General features: G+C 43.5%; 2 long non-coding RNA genes across 2 annotated transcripts; both read left to right on the top strand.

Annotated features, from left to right (window-relative positions):
* The first annotated feature begins 8546 nt into the window (after positions 1-8546).
* LOC142889683 (uncharacterized) lies at positions 8547-14346 on the top strand. The gene is made up of 3 exons (XR_012926875.1): positions 8547-8677; positions 13971-14218; positions 14293-14346. It is a non-coding gene; the product is annotated as an uncharacterized LOC142889683 (long non-coding RNA).
* Positions 9141-9673, top strand: LOC142889687 (uncharacterized). Its single transcript, XR_012926880.1, has 3 exons — positions 9141-9321; positions 9404-9499; positions 9598-9673. It is a non-coding gene; the product is annotated as an uncharacterized LOC142889687 (long non-coding RNA).
* Positions 14347-14673: the final 327 nt, after the last annotated feature.

The following is a 14673-nucleotide window of genomic DNA, read 5'->3' as shown; positions in this document are numbered from 1 at the left end:
TGTTGATATGATATACGTGAGTGAATAAATCTCAGATGCATTCTGGAACGATCCACAGCACCAACTGTGTCTCTGCTTCTTCGTTTAACCTGCTTCATACAGGTACAGTATTTGTTATTGTGGTCCTCCATCCTGGGGACCCGTAACACCTTTTATTGCATTTAACTCAACAACAGGTGCCACTGATCCCTCTGGCCCTGCGCTTTACAAAGCCTCCACTGGGGGGCGCCAGAGGACTGCGGGGGAGGCGACCGTGAAAACTGTGGCATCATATTGAAAGTGAAGCCAAAGTTGAAGGATGAAGCGGAGGGAAAAGCAACAGTGTCCATAGTGATGATGAAAGTCTCTGACTACAGTTGATGTGTTGATGATTTGATTGGAGGAATTGCACCAGAAGCCTCAGAATGAAGACATTAGTTGACTGGAGAACTGGAGGAGGTTTCAATGGATTGAAAAATATGTTGCAACACTGCAATAATATATATATATATATATATGTAACCGATGTGTTAGTTGTTTAGATTTCATAAAAATCTGTTATTGTTTATTTTGTTCATACCTATGCCTGCCTATGCCTATCCCATAACCCTGGAGGGTCGTTGGGGCACCACAGACGATGTTCTGACCAGCTCTCTCCATCCCTCTCTGTCCTCTGCAGCTCTCATTGCCTCACTTAGTTTCAAGTGGGTCCATTCTCCGATGTTATCTTCCCATCTTTTCTTTTGCCTCCCTCGTCTCCTTCCACCTTGTACGGTGCCTTGAAGGATGGTCTTCGCAAGGCCTGAGGATCTGGTGATGTGTCCGTACCACCTCAGTTTGCGCTTCATGACAGTGGAGAGCAGGTCATCATGTGGGCCGATGGCTTGGCTGATCTTTTGCCGAACTTCCTCGTTTGTGACGTGTTGAGTGTAGGAGATACCCATGAGTCTTCTGTAGCATCTCATCTCCATGCTCTGTATTCTCTTCTGTAGCTCTGCTGTAAGGGTCCAGGTTTCACAAGCATATAGGAAGATTGATATGACCAGTGAGCGCAGTAGTCTCACCTTTGATGCAAGACTGATGTTTTTGTCCTTCCATATGGGCTTGAGTTTTGCCAGTGCAGCAGTTGTTTGAGCAATCCTGGCAAGGACTTCCCGTTTGGATCCTTCGTCGGACACAATTGCTCCGAGATATTTGAAGCTGGTCACTGTGTCCAGAGCCTGTCCATTGACTTTGATGTCTGAGCAGATGCCATTGTTGTTGTTCATACATAAGAATTTTGTTTCTTTGTTTTGGGGGAGCTATTATTTTGTAAAATTAATTTCATTGCTTTAATTTATTTTATTGACCCTTGCGGTTTTGCCTCTCTTTAGCTTTAGCATTGCTGGGGAGAGGTAAGAAATGAGTTGTGGTTACAGTACTGAGATCGTTTTTATTGTATTATTTTACATGCTTTTCTTTTAAATGTGTATGTTGTAGAGACGGTCGGTGGAGATGTGCTGTGCCGAACTCATTTTGTGTTTTATTATTTTCTATGAACAGAAAATAAATCCCACCTGCCAAATGACCTGCATGCGTCTGTGCCTCATTATACCCACCGAAGACACAACGCAAAGTCAAAGTCAGTAGCGAACATATATACATATATGTACATATATATATATATATATATATATATGTACATATATATATATATATATATATATATATATATATATATATATATATATATATATATATATATATATATATATATGTGTATATATATATATATATATATATATATATATATATATATATATATATATATATATATATATATATATATATATATATATATATATATGTATATATTAAGGGTGTCAAAGTTAACACGTAATTAAAGTGTTAAACTCAACGCAGCTTTATCGCTGACAAATTTTTTATCGCGCGATTAACGCACACGGTGCTTTTTGAACCTTTGGCCGCTTAGATTGTGGAAACGGGAAATGAATTGACTCACAGCACACAGTCACACGCTTGCAGCCGGCTTGTACACACAACAGAAAAAAGAAAAAGACACTGAGCGTAGATGAGCACTAGGAAGGACTAACATGGATAAGGCGTCAATTGTAAATGGAAAGTTCCACTTCAAAACCCTGTCAGATGGCAGTCTTGACAGGACAAAAGTGATATGCATTTCCTGTAACGAGCGCTTCCATTCGGCGCCCATGTTAATCAATGTAGTTCACACCAGACGCAACAGGCGCGCGGCTCCCCTCGCGGATCGCGCCATGCATTTAACGTCAGTTCACTGGACGTGGAAGCGAAGCGCCGCCGAGCGTTTCCATTCGGCGCCCACGTTAATCAATGTGGTGGTTCACACTAGACGCGAACAGGCGCGCGGCTCGCACCATGCAGTTGTCGTTTCGGCGTCTGCTCTAGTTTGTGCGCGAGCCGCGAGCTATCCTCGTCAATGCAGGAAGTCGCTAAAAAAAAAAAAAAAAAAAACGAGAACCAATTTCAAAATAAAAACAGAATGACAAATTCGATCATATTAGTATGTTATATTTGTCAGTACATTGTATCAGAGTGCGAGAGAGATTAGACAAATAAACACACACAGAGGAAGACTTGATCAAAATACGTCTGTTTGATCCTAGAGATGCCGGTCAGTGATCATTATGAAAGAGGTCTTGAGATGGACACCTGAGGGCGATAATGAAGTTTAATTCTTTTTTTTACCCTGTGCATCTTTTGTTTTGTTCGTAGTACTTGTTATTGCTCCAACACGAATAAACATGCTGCATTTGCAGAAAGCAAGTATTTGCAAGTATATATATATATATATATATATATATGTATATATATATATATATATATATATATATATATATATATATATATATATATATATATATGTATATATATATATATATATATATATATGTATATATATATATATATATATATATATATATATATATATATATATATATGTTTGCATGTTCTCCCTGTGTCTGCGTGGGTTCTCTCCGGGTTCTCCGGCTTCCTCCCACACTCCAAAAACATGCATGTGAGGTCAATTGAACACTCTAAATTGTCCGTAGGTGTGCATGTGAGTGTGAATGGTTGTTTGTCTCTATGTGGCCCTGCAATGAACTGGCGACTTGTCCAGGGTGTCCCCTGCCTTCGCCCTAAGACAGCTGGGATAGGCTCCAGCAGACCCCCGTGACCCTGAGCTCTGGACTAAGCGGGTATGGAAAATGAATGAATGAATGAATGAATATATATATATGTATATATATATATATATATATATATATATATATATATATATATATATATATATATATATATATATATATGTATATATATATATATATATATATATATATATATATATATATATATATATATATATATATATATAACACATAGAAATGGAGAGAGAGATTATTTCAAATCAGGACTTTTTTAAAGTCAAAGGTGATATCGAAGCAATGATACTTCAGCGAAAAAAGTTTCTCTACAATAAATGCAACGTGCTCATTGAGGTGTGCGTGTGCGCGTGTGTGTGTGCGCGTGTGTGTTTGGCCAGCAGAGGTCACTGTTACTGCAGCTTGCAGTCATGAAACCATTTTCAAGTGCTTGGATGTTTCCCAGAAGCTCCAGAGCTATGGCTCCAATTGATCATGCGCCCAGGCTACTTGGCCAAGGGGATTTCCCTTTGGCCGAATGGTTAAGCGCACATGGCTATTACCCGAGAGTCTGGGGTTCCAAGCCCCCCTGGGCCTTCTGCACCTTGCCACATGTTCATGGATGCACGGAAAAGAAAACAAATATTTTCAGATGGTGAGCTGGCTGCCCTCGCTACTGAAGCAAGTAGACATGCAATAAAATTAAAGCAAACATTTTTAAATCTTTCTCTTTAAAATTTCCCGTTTTCGGAAGTCAAATAGCGAAACTCTGCTAGGATAAACGCGCTCCTGTGCTCGCCTGGCATCTCCATTATATTTATTTTTATATTTCCATTATGGCACCAGACTGCTGCCATAATGGAAAGAAAGTCAAGACACAAGACGCGTTAGTCACCAACACCTGAGGACCAGCTGTATTTTTCATAGCCCATCTAAAACATTGGCATATATACTTCAGTCTATGCCCATCTATATATAAGATTTGGGGAGCCATATATATATTTCAGGCTTTCCAGAGAGGAAAGTTTCACTCAGAAGCCAGGAACACTTTGACAGACAGAAGCTGCACCTGGTTTTGGCTGGCGGTGTTTGCGTCTGTCAAACTGCGCGCGGACACGAGCGCAAACTCTTTCTGGATCTGCCGCTGTTTGAATGAGGCATATTTGCATAGAAGGGGGTGTCCTTTTACGCGTAATGACTCATTTAAATACATTCAAATTTGTCTGGCGCAGCCCTGCCGCTACTTTTTCCGCAGATTTTCACGTTTGCGTCCCCTCTGTGGATCGGAATCACCGTTTTTGGCGCCATTTACACGGACGCCAGTGAAGGAACTCTGATCCAGTGGAGCTCCAACCTGCAGTGACTTTACACACAACTGAGCATCATGTTGAGTTGAATCAGCAGATCAAAGCAACACTGTCAGTCACAACAGGACGTGTTGACACTCAGTGGCTGGAACACACTGGAGTGTGAAGCTGCACTGAGTTCCCTTGTTGAGGAGACTGCAGTGGAGACACTGAGGACCTGCTGATGGAGATGAGGGGAAGATCAGGGGAAAGACTGGAGGCGAGAACCAGAACAGGCAAGGTCAGTAGCAGGTGAGTCAGTCCGGGGTTACGTGCTGGAGCGTCGTGCATGGCAGAGAAACAATCTGGCAGGGAGGAGAGGGAGCAGGGCGGCTAAATAGTCTGGCAAGGAGAGCAGGTGAAGAGAGTTAGTGCTGATGTCCAGCTGCTCCTCATTCACCCAACATCTGCTGCCAAACTGCTTCTTCTCTCAGTTCACCACTCAATTATTGATCAGTTCATCTTCATCAGGCCTCAGTATCAGTCCAACACTCCATGGTCACATGACCTTCATATGTTCCACACTTGACATGTGACTGAGAGTCTGCTTCTTCTCACCAGTCACTCCATCATCTCCATCAACAGTCAACATCTCTGTGATGATGCGTTCAAGGACCGTGAGTCCTGACTCCTGCTGTATCTTCTTATCTTTGCAGGTGGTGGTGAGGATGAGGAGAGTGAAGAGGAGAGCTCCATCGACTCGTGGCTGACAGAACTACAACCAGTGGAGCCAAACAGCAAGCTGCACGCACCAACACTGTGTGGGCGTGTCACGACCTTTGACCCCAGTGCAGCCTGGTGGCTGGCAGACTGCTTCTCCCTACAAGCTGCTGTGGTTACTGGGAGAGACGTCCCAGAAGCCACTGGTGGAGCTGAATCCTCAGTGGAAGAAAACCAAACCAAACCAGGAATGTGTTCCTGTATCTACGTGAATTTATTTCCATCACGTCAGTCTGGACTCTGGCTGTTTGACGGACAGAAGTCAATGGTGTATCATCTTTATATATTTGTGTATGTATTTATAATGTCAGCTCTGTTTTCTGTTCAGTTTTTTTCCTGTCTGAAATGTGTCCTGTTGGCCACTGAGTGGCGCAGTCGGCCCTGTGTGGATCTTCTTGGTGTTCCAGGTGCTGGAGAGTGATTGGCTGGTGCCACTATTGAAGGAGGACGACCACAGCGCACATCACCAGGTGCCCCGTTCAGAAGGAGAAGAAGAAGATTTTTTGATTTTAATTTTGAAAAATAACATCTAATTGCCGCTCTTATTTAGATTCATAAATCAAACAAAATAAATAAATACAGAAATAAATAAATGAATAAAACTTTTACATAAGCATGTCACTAAAGAATAATTCCCCCTTTGTCACCGCACACAACGCATCGTTAAAAGTCCACATTTCACAAAAAAAAACCTCCAAGTCCCATGCCCTCCTGTAAAACATGAAATCAACACGTAGTCTGGACTGGATCAATTTCTTGCATATGACGGAGGGATCGACCTCTGCCCCATCATTTGTCTTCCTCTTACGGCTCAACCACACCCCCAGCTTAGTCTGGCTTAAAACCAAGTTTAAAACCTGGCCTTTCCTCTTGCTCTGGCCACTGTATTGTAATATATAACAATAAATTGCACAGTTCCGCATTGCATAAATGAGGCACATAAAAGACGAAAAACACAGCCCTCAAGTCATCTCTGAGACCAACTATCCTGCACACCCGTTACACAGAGACGGAAGATTCTGTACTACCAATTGTCAAAGAGGCTCCAGATGTCAATCTGGTATTTGAGCCCGGACCATCAAGAGAAGCTCCAGTCGATGAAACTGAGAACTGGAGAGGCATCGGCATTCCACCCAAGAAGAGGAAAGGGTCTTCCTACCTCTGTCCTTGTCCTGAGTGGTTCCACGCCGATCCATCTGTGACAACCAAGAAAATAAAGGTGGCGTTGTTAAGGAATGGAAATATCAACAACACAAGAGTCTGTGTACTAAACACGTGTGTGTTTGATGTCTTCTGTCAGTGCTTGTGTCGTACTTACTCTGACAGTGTTAATTTCCAAAACCTGGTTAATGGTGAGGAAACTGACAACCAGCTACTTCAGTTGGTGAAAGCCATCACAACTGAGGGAGTGTCTCAGCAGATGCATTTACAGAGGGCACAACTGTTGGGTACACTGTTTGAAAGTGCACCGTCGAGTTCGGGCACCCTGCAAATTGATGCACAATGCAATATTACTGCCATCATTCAGAGGACAATGAGGAACATCGCAAGTGTTTACATCAGAAAACAATGTTCCTCAGAGCATTGTCGACTCCACACACCAACAACAAGGGAAGTTCCACTTGTGTGCCCATCCATTGCTGTCCTACAGGAATCTGGAATGGCTCATCTTCAAACAGCCATAGAACAAGGACTGAGCCTTCCAGAGTCTCCCTGCCTCAGGCCAAATCCTGCCCCATCTCAGGTCCCATCTGCTGACAGAGGCACAACTGTGAGAGAGGAACGATGTCCTGGGACAGTTACTCATAGCTATGGTGTTGGAGACATGTTATGGTTTGACACAGACCTTGAAAGGTTCCCCTCCAATTGCCCCCCCAAAACAATACTTGCCAGCGAGAATTTTTGATGAATGAATTTCCCCTCAATTTGATTCTCCAAGGCAAGAAATTCATCCTAAGGGCAATAATTTCTTTTCGAGGAGGACTGACACCATTATGTGTCTTATTGCCGGAGGGCTCATTGTGTCTGGGAGCTCTATGAGGACCTGAGAAGTGGAGTGCAGACAGCATCAGAAACTGTCAAGCCTTCAGGCTGTGTTATACTGCACATAGAACAACACAATCCATTTAAGGGCCTTACGCAGTGTTGTATTGTACACAGTTGTACATGTTCTGGTTGTTAACTTTTGCAAAACTGCATTATAAATGAGTTTTAGACCTCAATGTGTCTTAATTAACTTTTTGCAGTTGGTCATAATTGCTAAAGATGAGGACAACGTGTTGAAGAAGAAGCAATAGTGGAGGTTGTAACCTGTACTTGGGGACAGAGAACACAAAAGCCCCCCCAAACCATCCACCAGTTAGTTATATGTTATTTAAATTTTAAAATAACGAAGAAGTATGGAGATGATCTATCAGACACGTTCCTCTTTGCAGATGGGCCAACTAGTTTTGAAGCTGCTTGAGCCTCAGAATGGCAGTCATGAGCAAGCGGGCATCTCCAGCACCAAGGCAGTGGAGCTGCCGACCACAAGAGAAGAATCAACCAGTCCATTGAAACCATTTGTTTGGTCTAGTGAGTGGCAACAGTTCTTTGAGGATCTTAAGTGCCTTCTCAGCTGTAACCCTGTAGTGTCTGCTCCAAATTTTTCCTCATTGGCTAGAAGCCCCAAATTTGACGTGGATGTGTCTTCGGGGATCCTGATGAAGCAGCAAGTGGCCCCATGTCTCTAGGACAAAGTTGACCTTTGACCCTCATAGACTTGTATGGCATTAGGGTTAGCGATAACCCTTTAGACAACAGTTTCCAGCTGTAGGAGAATTAACTGGCTGTTTGTGAGGAGTTCTGACAAGGTGATCCTCCTGGTTAAAAACAGGGAGGTTTCCCAACAATATGTAGAAGAATATGGCCAAGGGCCAATTCCAATTCCTCTATTAATCCTCAATCTCAACCTTCGCCCTTAACCCTCAATCTTTTGCCCTCAAAAATAAGTGTAAGGGCTATCTTGTGACTTGTGAAATGGGATACCCCTTAAGTGCAGTTACGTCTTCAGACTGTGGGGGGCGGCCTTACGCCAAAGAAAATACTCAGAAAATACTTCCATTTGTAGCTCGCTTTTTTCATCGCCATTTTTCGAAGATGTCCTGGCGAAAATACGTAATGCTTTCTGGGTAGCCCTTACTCCCAAGGGTGGTGCCGGAGAATGTCAATATTGAGGGCGATACAGCCGCAACTTGACGTTCTGAGAATCGAGACAGCACTTACACTTCGCGGGAGCGCGCATTTTTGAGATTGACGGTTAAGGGAGGAATTGGAATTCACCCCAACTGTCTCTCACCAGTGACTTTTCTCTGGAAATAATGAAGATCACTGAGGAGCTTGCTTGACAGTTCAACTGCAGATGGAGCGATGCACATTATGAACTAGCTGCCATTCATCTGTCAGTTGTTACCTGTGAGTATTTACATCGTGTGTGTGTGTGTGTGTGTGTGTGTGTGGCTGTTCTTCATAAAGTCAGACATTGGCAGCAGCAGCTACAGGACATAGTTTCTATCATTCTGTCCCACATTTTGATTGGCTCTCAGCAACAAAGTGAAGCTGCTGTTGGCCAGAAATGATGATTTTAATGAAGATGTTTTGAAGAAGTTGTAATTGTCTTCGATTGTTTTCAGTTTATTGCATGAACAGTCTGTTGGTTTGATGTTTAACTTTCCTTCCTTCTTCTGTTCAGATTTTCTCCTGAAGCTTCTTCACTGATGAATATTTGACCTTTGTTTAATGGACACAAGGCTGTTTGTCTCTTTTGTCTGCAGGGATGAACTTTGTTACCATGTTGTTGTTTTTCTCCTCCGTCTTTACCAGTGACACGAACTGAGAACCATCAGTTGTCCTGATATGTGACATCACAAGGTACAAAGTGAGGTGGCTGTATGATGGAGAACCTTATTTACCTGAACCCAGGTATGGATGCCAAGAAACTGTATGAATGTGTCAACACCGTGAGGAGCAACTCCAGGAGGAGCTCTTCTCCTGTGAGGTGTGGAGGACTGCTTCTGCTGATGATGTTCAGCTGTTTCCTCTAATCCGTCAGACAGAAGGTCAGACTGGGACCAGTAAAGTGAAATCTGTTGCCAGAAAAGGAGAAACTGATTTTTTGTTTTTTGGTCTCTATTTGTCCAGGCCCCGATACATCAGCAACACTGACCACCATATGGTATTGTGCCTCTGGGAGCACTGGGAACACTGGTGGGAACTCTGAGGAGCCTCAGCCTGGAGGTGGTTCAGCTACGTGTGGTGGATCTTGTTTCTTCAGACTCTGGAGGATTCACCTGAAACAAGTCAAGTTTCAAATTAAGGTATTTTTCTTCTTCCAGGCTGGTGGCGCCACCTTGTGGCAGTTTTTCTTGTGGTCGTCGTCATGTGCATCCTGGTGGACTTTCTACTTTGAAAAGAGCCAATTTCTGAAGGCAGATGACAGAGAGGCACACAACACAATGACACCTGCAGTTTTGTAGAACAGTGGAGACAGAAATTAAGAGACTCCTGCAGCTCGGAAGTCATTTCTCCTCCCTTGGCTTTGGTTTCACACTAAACTGCAACTTCCTGTCATGATGCCATATTTAAAACAAAAAACTTTCGATATAAAGCCTCAGTTCCTCAGAAGACGGCAGCTGAATGTCTTGTGGCAGAAATGTTTTCCAGGCTGCCAGGTTTCAGAAAGCTGAACTGATCTCCTCTGTTTTCCAATTTGAGCACCTCAGAGACTCCAGAGAAAAGATACAACTCTCAAAGATCAGAGATCTTTTTTTCTTTCAACTTCGTCTTCAAAGTTAGCAGAGTGATGGCTGTCGGCAGCAAAGGGGTGGAGGAGCGAGACGGAAGAACCTTTGGAAGCCAGAGGGTGAAAATGTGTGTGAGTGTGTTTGCCACACTCATCATCTCTGTTGCAGGTAAGAACTGAAAAAATGCCAAAGACTTTTTCACAAATGATGGTGCCAACGTTGAGATGGAGGAACTGAGGTTTGCTTTCTAACATCCTGAGTTCAATACAGTCTGGAAATGTTTCCACTTGATTTTTCCTATATTCTTACAGTTGCAGAGCCTCAGTTTGTTGCCATCAGGAACGGAGACAACCTTACTTTACCCTGTGGACAACAGCTTCCCAGCTGTAGGGGAATTCACTGGCTGTTTGCTGGGAGCTCTAACGAGACATTTCGCCAAAACAGGGAGGTTTCCCAACAATATGTAGAAGAATGTGGCCAACTGTCTCTCACCAGTGACTGGAAATAATCAAGATCAGTTGTCTACTCTGTGGCATCACAAAGTTCCTGTATATACAAATTAAGGTATTTTTCTTCTTCCAGAATGGTGGCGCCACCTTGTGGCAGTTTTTCTTGTGGTCGTCGTCATGTGCATCCTGGTGGTCTTTCTACTTTGGAAGAGAGCCAAAGGTGGGAGCATCTTTTCCACTCATGAAACTTTGTTCTGAGGAGAACTTTGCATTCAGGAGCTGAGATTTGACTGTCTGTGTCTCCGTCTGAAGGCAAGACGAAATTTAAGGCGGAGAACACAGTGAGTGAAATTGTGTGTTTGCACAATTTGGGCTTAAAGTCACTTCATTTTGTGTCATTTAAAAACAGACTGTTCTTTGAGTTGTTTTAACACTGGTAAAAAAAAACACAAACTGACAAGAGCTGAGTCATCTAAAAATAGAATATTTTGAACAACACATGGTGAACAAACACACAGGAAGTCCTAACTCGCAGCTGTGTGTGCTTGGATGTAGGTGGAGCTGGTTGTCAGCTACACCAAGAGAGGCGCCAAAGTCAGAGTGAGAAACACACAATAGCAACACATAATTTAATTCCAATTATTATGACCATGATGATCATCATCATCTGACCTCCAACCCAGGTGCACGTCAGAGACGGTGAAGATGGAAAGCTGGAATTTGAGTGAGGGTCTCGGGTTTCCTCATGGGCTAGAAGCCCCAAATTTGGCGTGGGTGTGTCCTGGAGGATCCTGATGAACCTGAAAGTGGCCCCATGTCTCTAGGACAAAGTTGACCTTTGACCTCCATAGACTTACATTGAATTAGGGTTAACGATAAGGCTGAAACTAGGGTTAGGGTTAGCTGAAATTAGGGTTAGGGTTTCAGGGTTCCTCATGGGCTAGAAGCCCCAAATTTGGTGTGGGCGCTTCTTGGGGGCTCCTGATGAAAACGCAAGTGGCCCCATGTCTCTAGGACAAAGTTGATCTTTGACCCTCAGACTTGTATGGCATTAGGGTTAGCGATAAGGCTGGAATTAGAGTGAGGGTTTCGGGTTTCCTCATGGGCTAGAAGCCCCACATTTGGCGTGGGTGTGTCCTGGAGGATCCTGATGAACCTGAAAGTGGCCCCATGTCTCTAGGACAAAGTTGACCTTTGACCTCCATAGACTTACATTGAATTAGGGTTAACGATAAGGCTGAAACTAGGGTTAGGGTTAGCTGAAATTAGGGTTAGGGTTTCAGGGTTCCTCATGGGCTAGAAGCCCCAAATTTGGTGTGGGCGCTTCTTGGGGGCTCCTGATGAAAACGCAAGTGGCCCCATGTCTCTAGGACAAAGTTGATCTTTGACCCTCAGACTTGTATGGCATTAGGGTTAGCGATAAGGCTGGAATTAGAGTGAGGGTTTCGGGTTTCCTCATGGGCTAGAAGCCCCACATTTGGCGTGGGTGTGTCCTGGAGGATCCTGATGAACCTGAAAGTGGCCCCATGTCTCTCGGACAAAGTTAACCTTGGACCCTCATAGACTTGTATGGCATTAGGGTTAGCGATAAGCGATATAACCTGGTGAGTTTAAGACTTAGTGACTCTACGTGCATAAATGTATGGGGTACCCCGTCCTTACCTTGCTCCAACCCACCCTCCACAAACCTGGCTGTCCAGTGCCGAAGTCAAAGTGAGAGAGAGAACAAGGGAGGGGGGCCTTTAAACTGTGACGCCGCTGCTGATTGGCTAGTTGGTCGGTTGAATGAGCCAATTCTAGAGCTCCCCTCGGAGTCCACAGGTGGCAGCTAATCTTCTTGATCACAAGCGCCACCTGCCTTTCTGCATTCCCCAGCTCGCCCCGTAGCCTCTGGGTGGCGCCAATTTATACATCTCTTCCCTTGAGCCGCCAGTTCACAACTGTTTCTCCACTCACTCGAGTTTACTGAGCCCCGCCTCTCTCGCTCTGTGAGTGGAACCCCTCCCCCGCAGTCCGAGTGCGCGGCTGACGACGAGCTGGTTAATAAAAAGAAAAACAATGGTTCAATCATTTGGAGGTGGTTCGGATTTAAAGTTTCAGATGACCATCAGCAAAATGCGGTTTGTAAAGTGTGTCGCAAACCTGTTGCAACCAAAAGTTCGAGCACGACTAATCTCTTCCGCTATCTACAACTACGCCATAAAGTGGAATACGAAGTGCTAAACTGCGTGCCGCCACCGAGACCACGAAGCCTCCACAGCCTCCTGCCCAGAAACAAACCACACTTCAAACTTCTTTCGGTTGTGCTGTGCCGTATGAACGGAAGAGTGAAAAATGGCATGAAATTACGAATGCGGTGGCTTACTATATCGCTAAAGACATGGCCCCCATTGCAACAGTAGAGCAGGACAGTTATTTATTTTATTTTATTGTTATTTGAAATTTGCACAAAGAAGAGATGCACTTTGCGTTTTGTGATTTGCACAACTGCCAACCAAACAAGTCTGCCTGTTACAGTTTGCGTAATTGCACAGTATTTTTTTTTAATTAGTTGCTATGTGTATTTTTGTTATGTAGGAAAGGTTATCCAGGCAGTTTTTTTTTTCATTGTTTTATACAGTATGATATTGTGCAGACAAAAAAGAAATAAATAAAGGTGCCTGTTTGACATTTGGTATGAGGCTACGACTGATAACTTAGTTTTTGTGGTTTTTTTGAAGGGTTTGCCTTAGGGAAAAAATTAGCAGAGAGCTTTCGAGGGAACCAAATTACATTGCGGAAAAATATCGATATAGATCGAGTATCGCCATTCAGCTAAAAAATGCCGAGATACAAGATTTTTTCAAAATCGCCCAGCCCCAGCCCCAGCGCAAATCATATCATTATGACTGCATCCATTTGAACTTGTCCTGTATTGCCTTCGATCCCACTAGATGGCGCATTTGCCTTATTTACAAGCACCACGGTCATCGGAGCTGATCGCTGCCACTCTCCCATCTCTGCAGCGTCTACTAAGATTCCACAATCTATTACACCTCGTGAGCAAAACAGGCTACAGATAAAATTAAACATCTTCAGTTGAGCAACTCAGGCAAGTTAAACTGATTTGCACTATAATACTAGGAAAATAATCCTGTACATGTCAATAAATACAACAGATTGAGTAATTATAAAAAAAAAAAATGCTTACTTTAAAGAAGAAAATCCAACAAACCAACAAGTGCAACACTAAAAAGCAAACCATCAATTAAAATCATGCTTAATTACCTTAGCTTCGTCCCTGTCAGGCCGGGACTTGAGGCAGGACTCAGACACAGAGGATTAACGGAAAACAAGTAAATTTATTTCACACAATTAATTGTCCGCAGATCAGAGAGATCAAATAAAACAGGCTATAAGTAATCCTATTCTCACTGACAACAAAATCAAAATCACTCGCATGGAGGAAAAAGGACTGACTAACTAACAAAAGTTCTATTCTAATGTATTCTTGTTTTTCTCCTCCGTCTTCACCAGTGACCAGAACTGAGAACCATCAGTTGTCTACTCTGTGGCATCACAAAGTTCCTGTATATACAAAGTGAGGTTTCTGTATGATGGAAAACCTTATTCACAACCTGAACCCAGGTATGGATGCCAAGAAACTGTAGCTATGTGTCAACACCGTGAGGAGCAACTCCAGGAGGAGCTCTTCTCCTGTGAGGTGTGGAGGACTGCTTCTACTGATTATGTGCAGCTGTTTCCTCTCATCCGTCAGACTGAAGGTCAGACTGGGACCAGTAAAGTCAAACCTGTTGCCAGAAAACGAATTGCTAACCTTTCAGATGTTTTGGTCCAGGCCCCGATGCAACAACACCAACACTGACCACCAGGTAGTCTCGTGCCACTGGGACAAAACAAAAATCACTCACAAGGAGGAAAAAGACTAACTAGTAGTGATGGGTCCGGCAACACCAATGCGTCGGCGCATGCGTCGAGCTCATAGAGCAAAACCCCGTGTCGGTGCGCGTATCGCTTTAAGAAAGTCACGTGACCGATACAGAAACTGTTTCGAACTGACACTGACGCGCCAAACTGTGTTTATAAGGAAGCGCATCTGTCAATGGGATGTATCGGCTGAGAATTATGGCGCAGCCTCAAGCAAAGAGAAAGATTTCCGCCGTGTGGGACCATTTTGATCTCATGTCCGAAAATAAGGTATTTGTTTTAATATCCTTAT

The sequence above is a fragment of the Nelusetta ayraudi genome, unplaced genomic scaffold (assembly GCF_046127955.1).
Source record: "Nelusetta ayraudi isolate G7.1 ecotype Tasmania unplaced genomic scaffold, CSIRO-AGI_Nayr_v1 ptg000023l, whole genome shotgun sequence".
NCBI lineage: Eukaryota > Metazoa > Chordata > Actinopteri > Tetraodontiformes > Monacanthidae > Nelusetta > Nelusetta ayraudi.
Note: the sequence above shows the minus strand (reverse complement) of the source record. Positions and strands in the feature narration are given on the sequence as shown.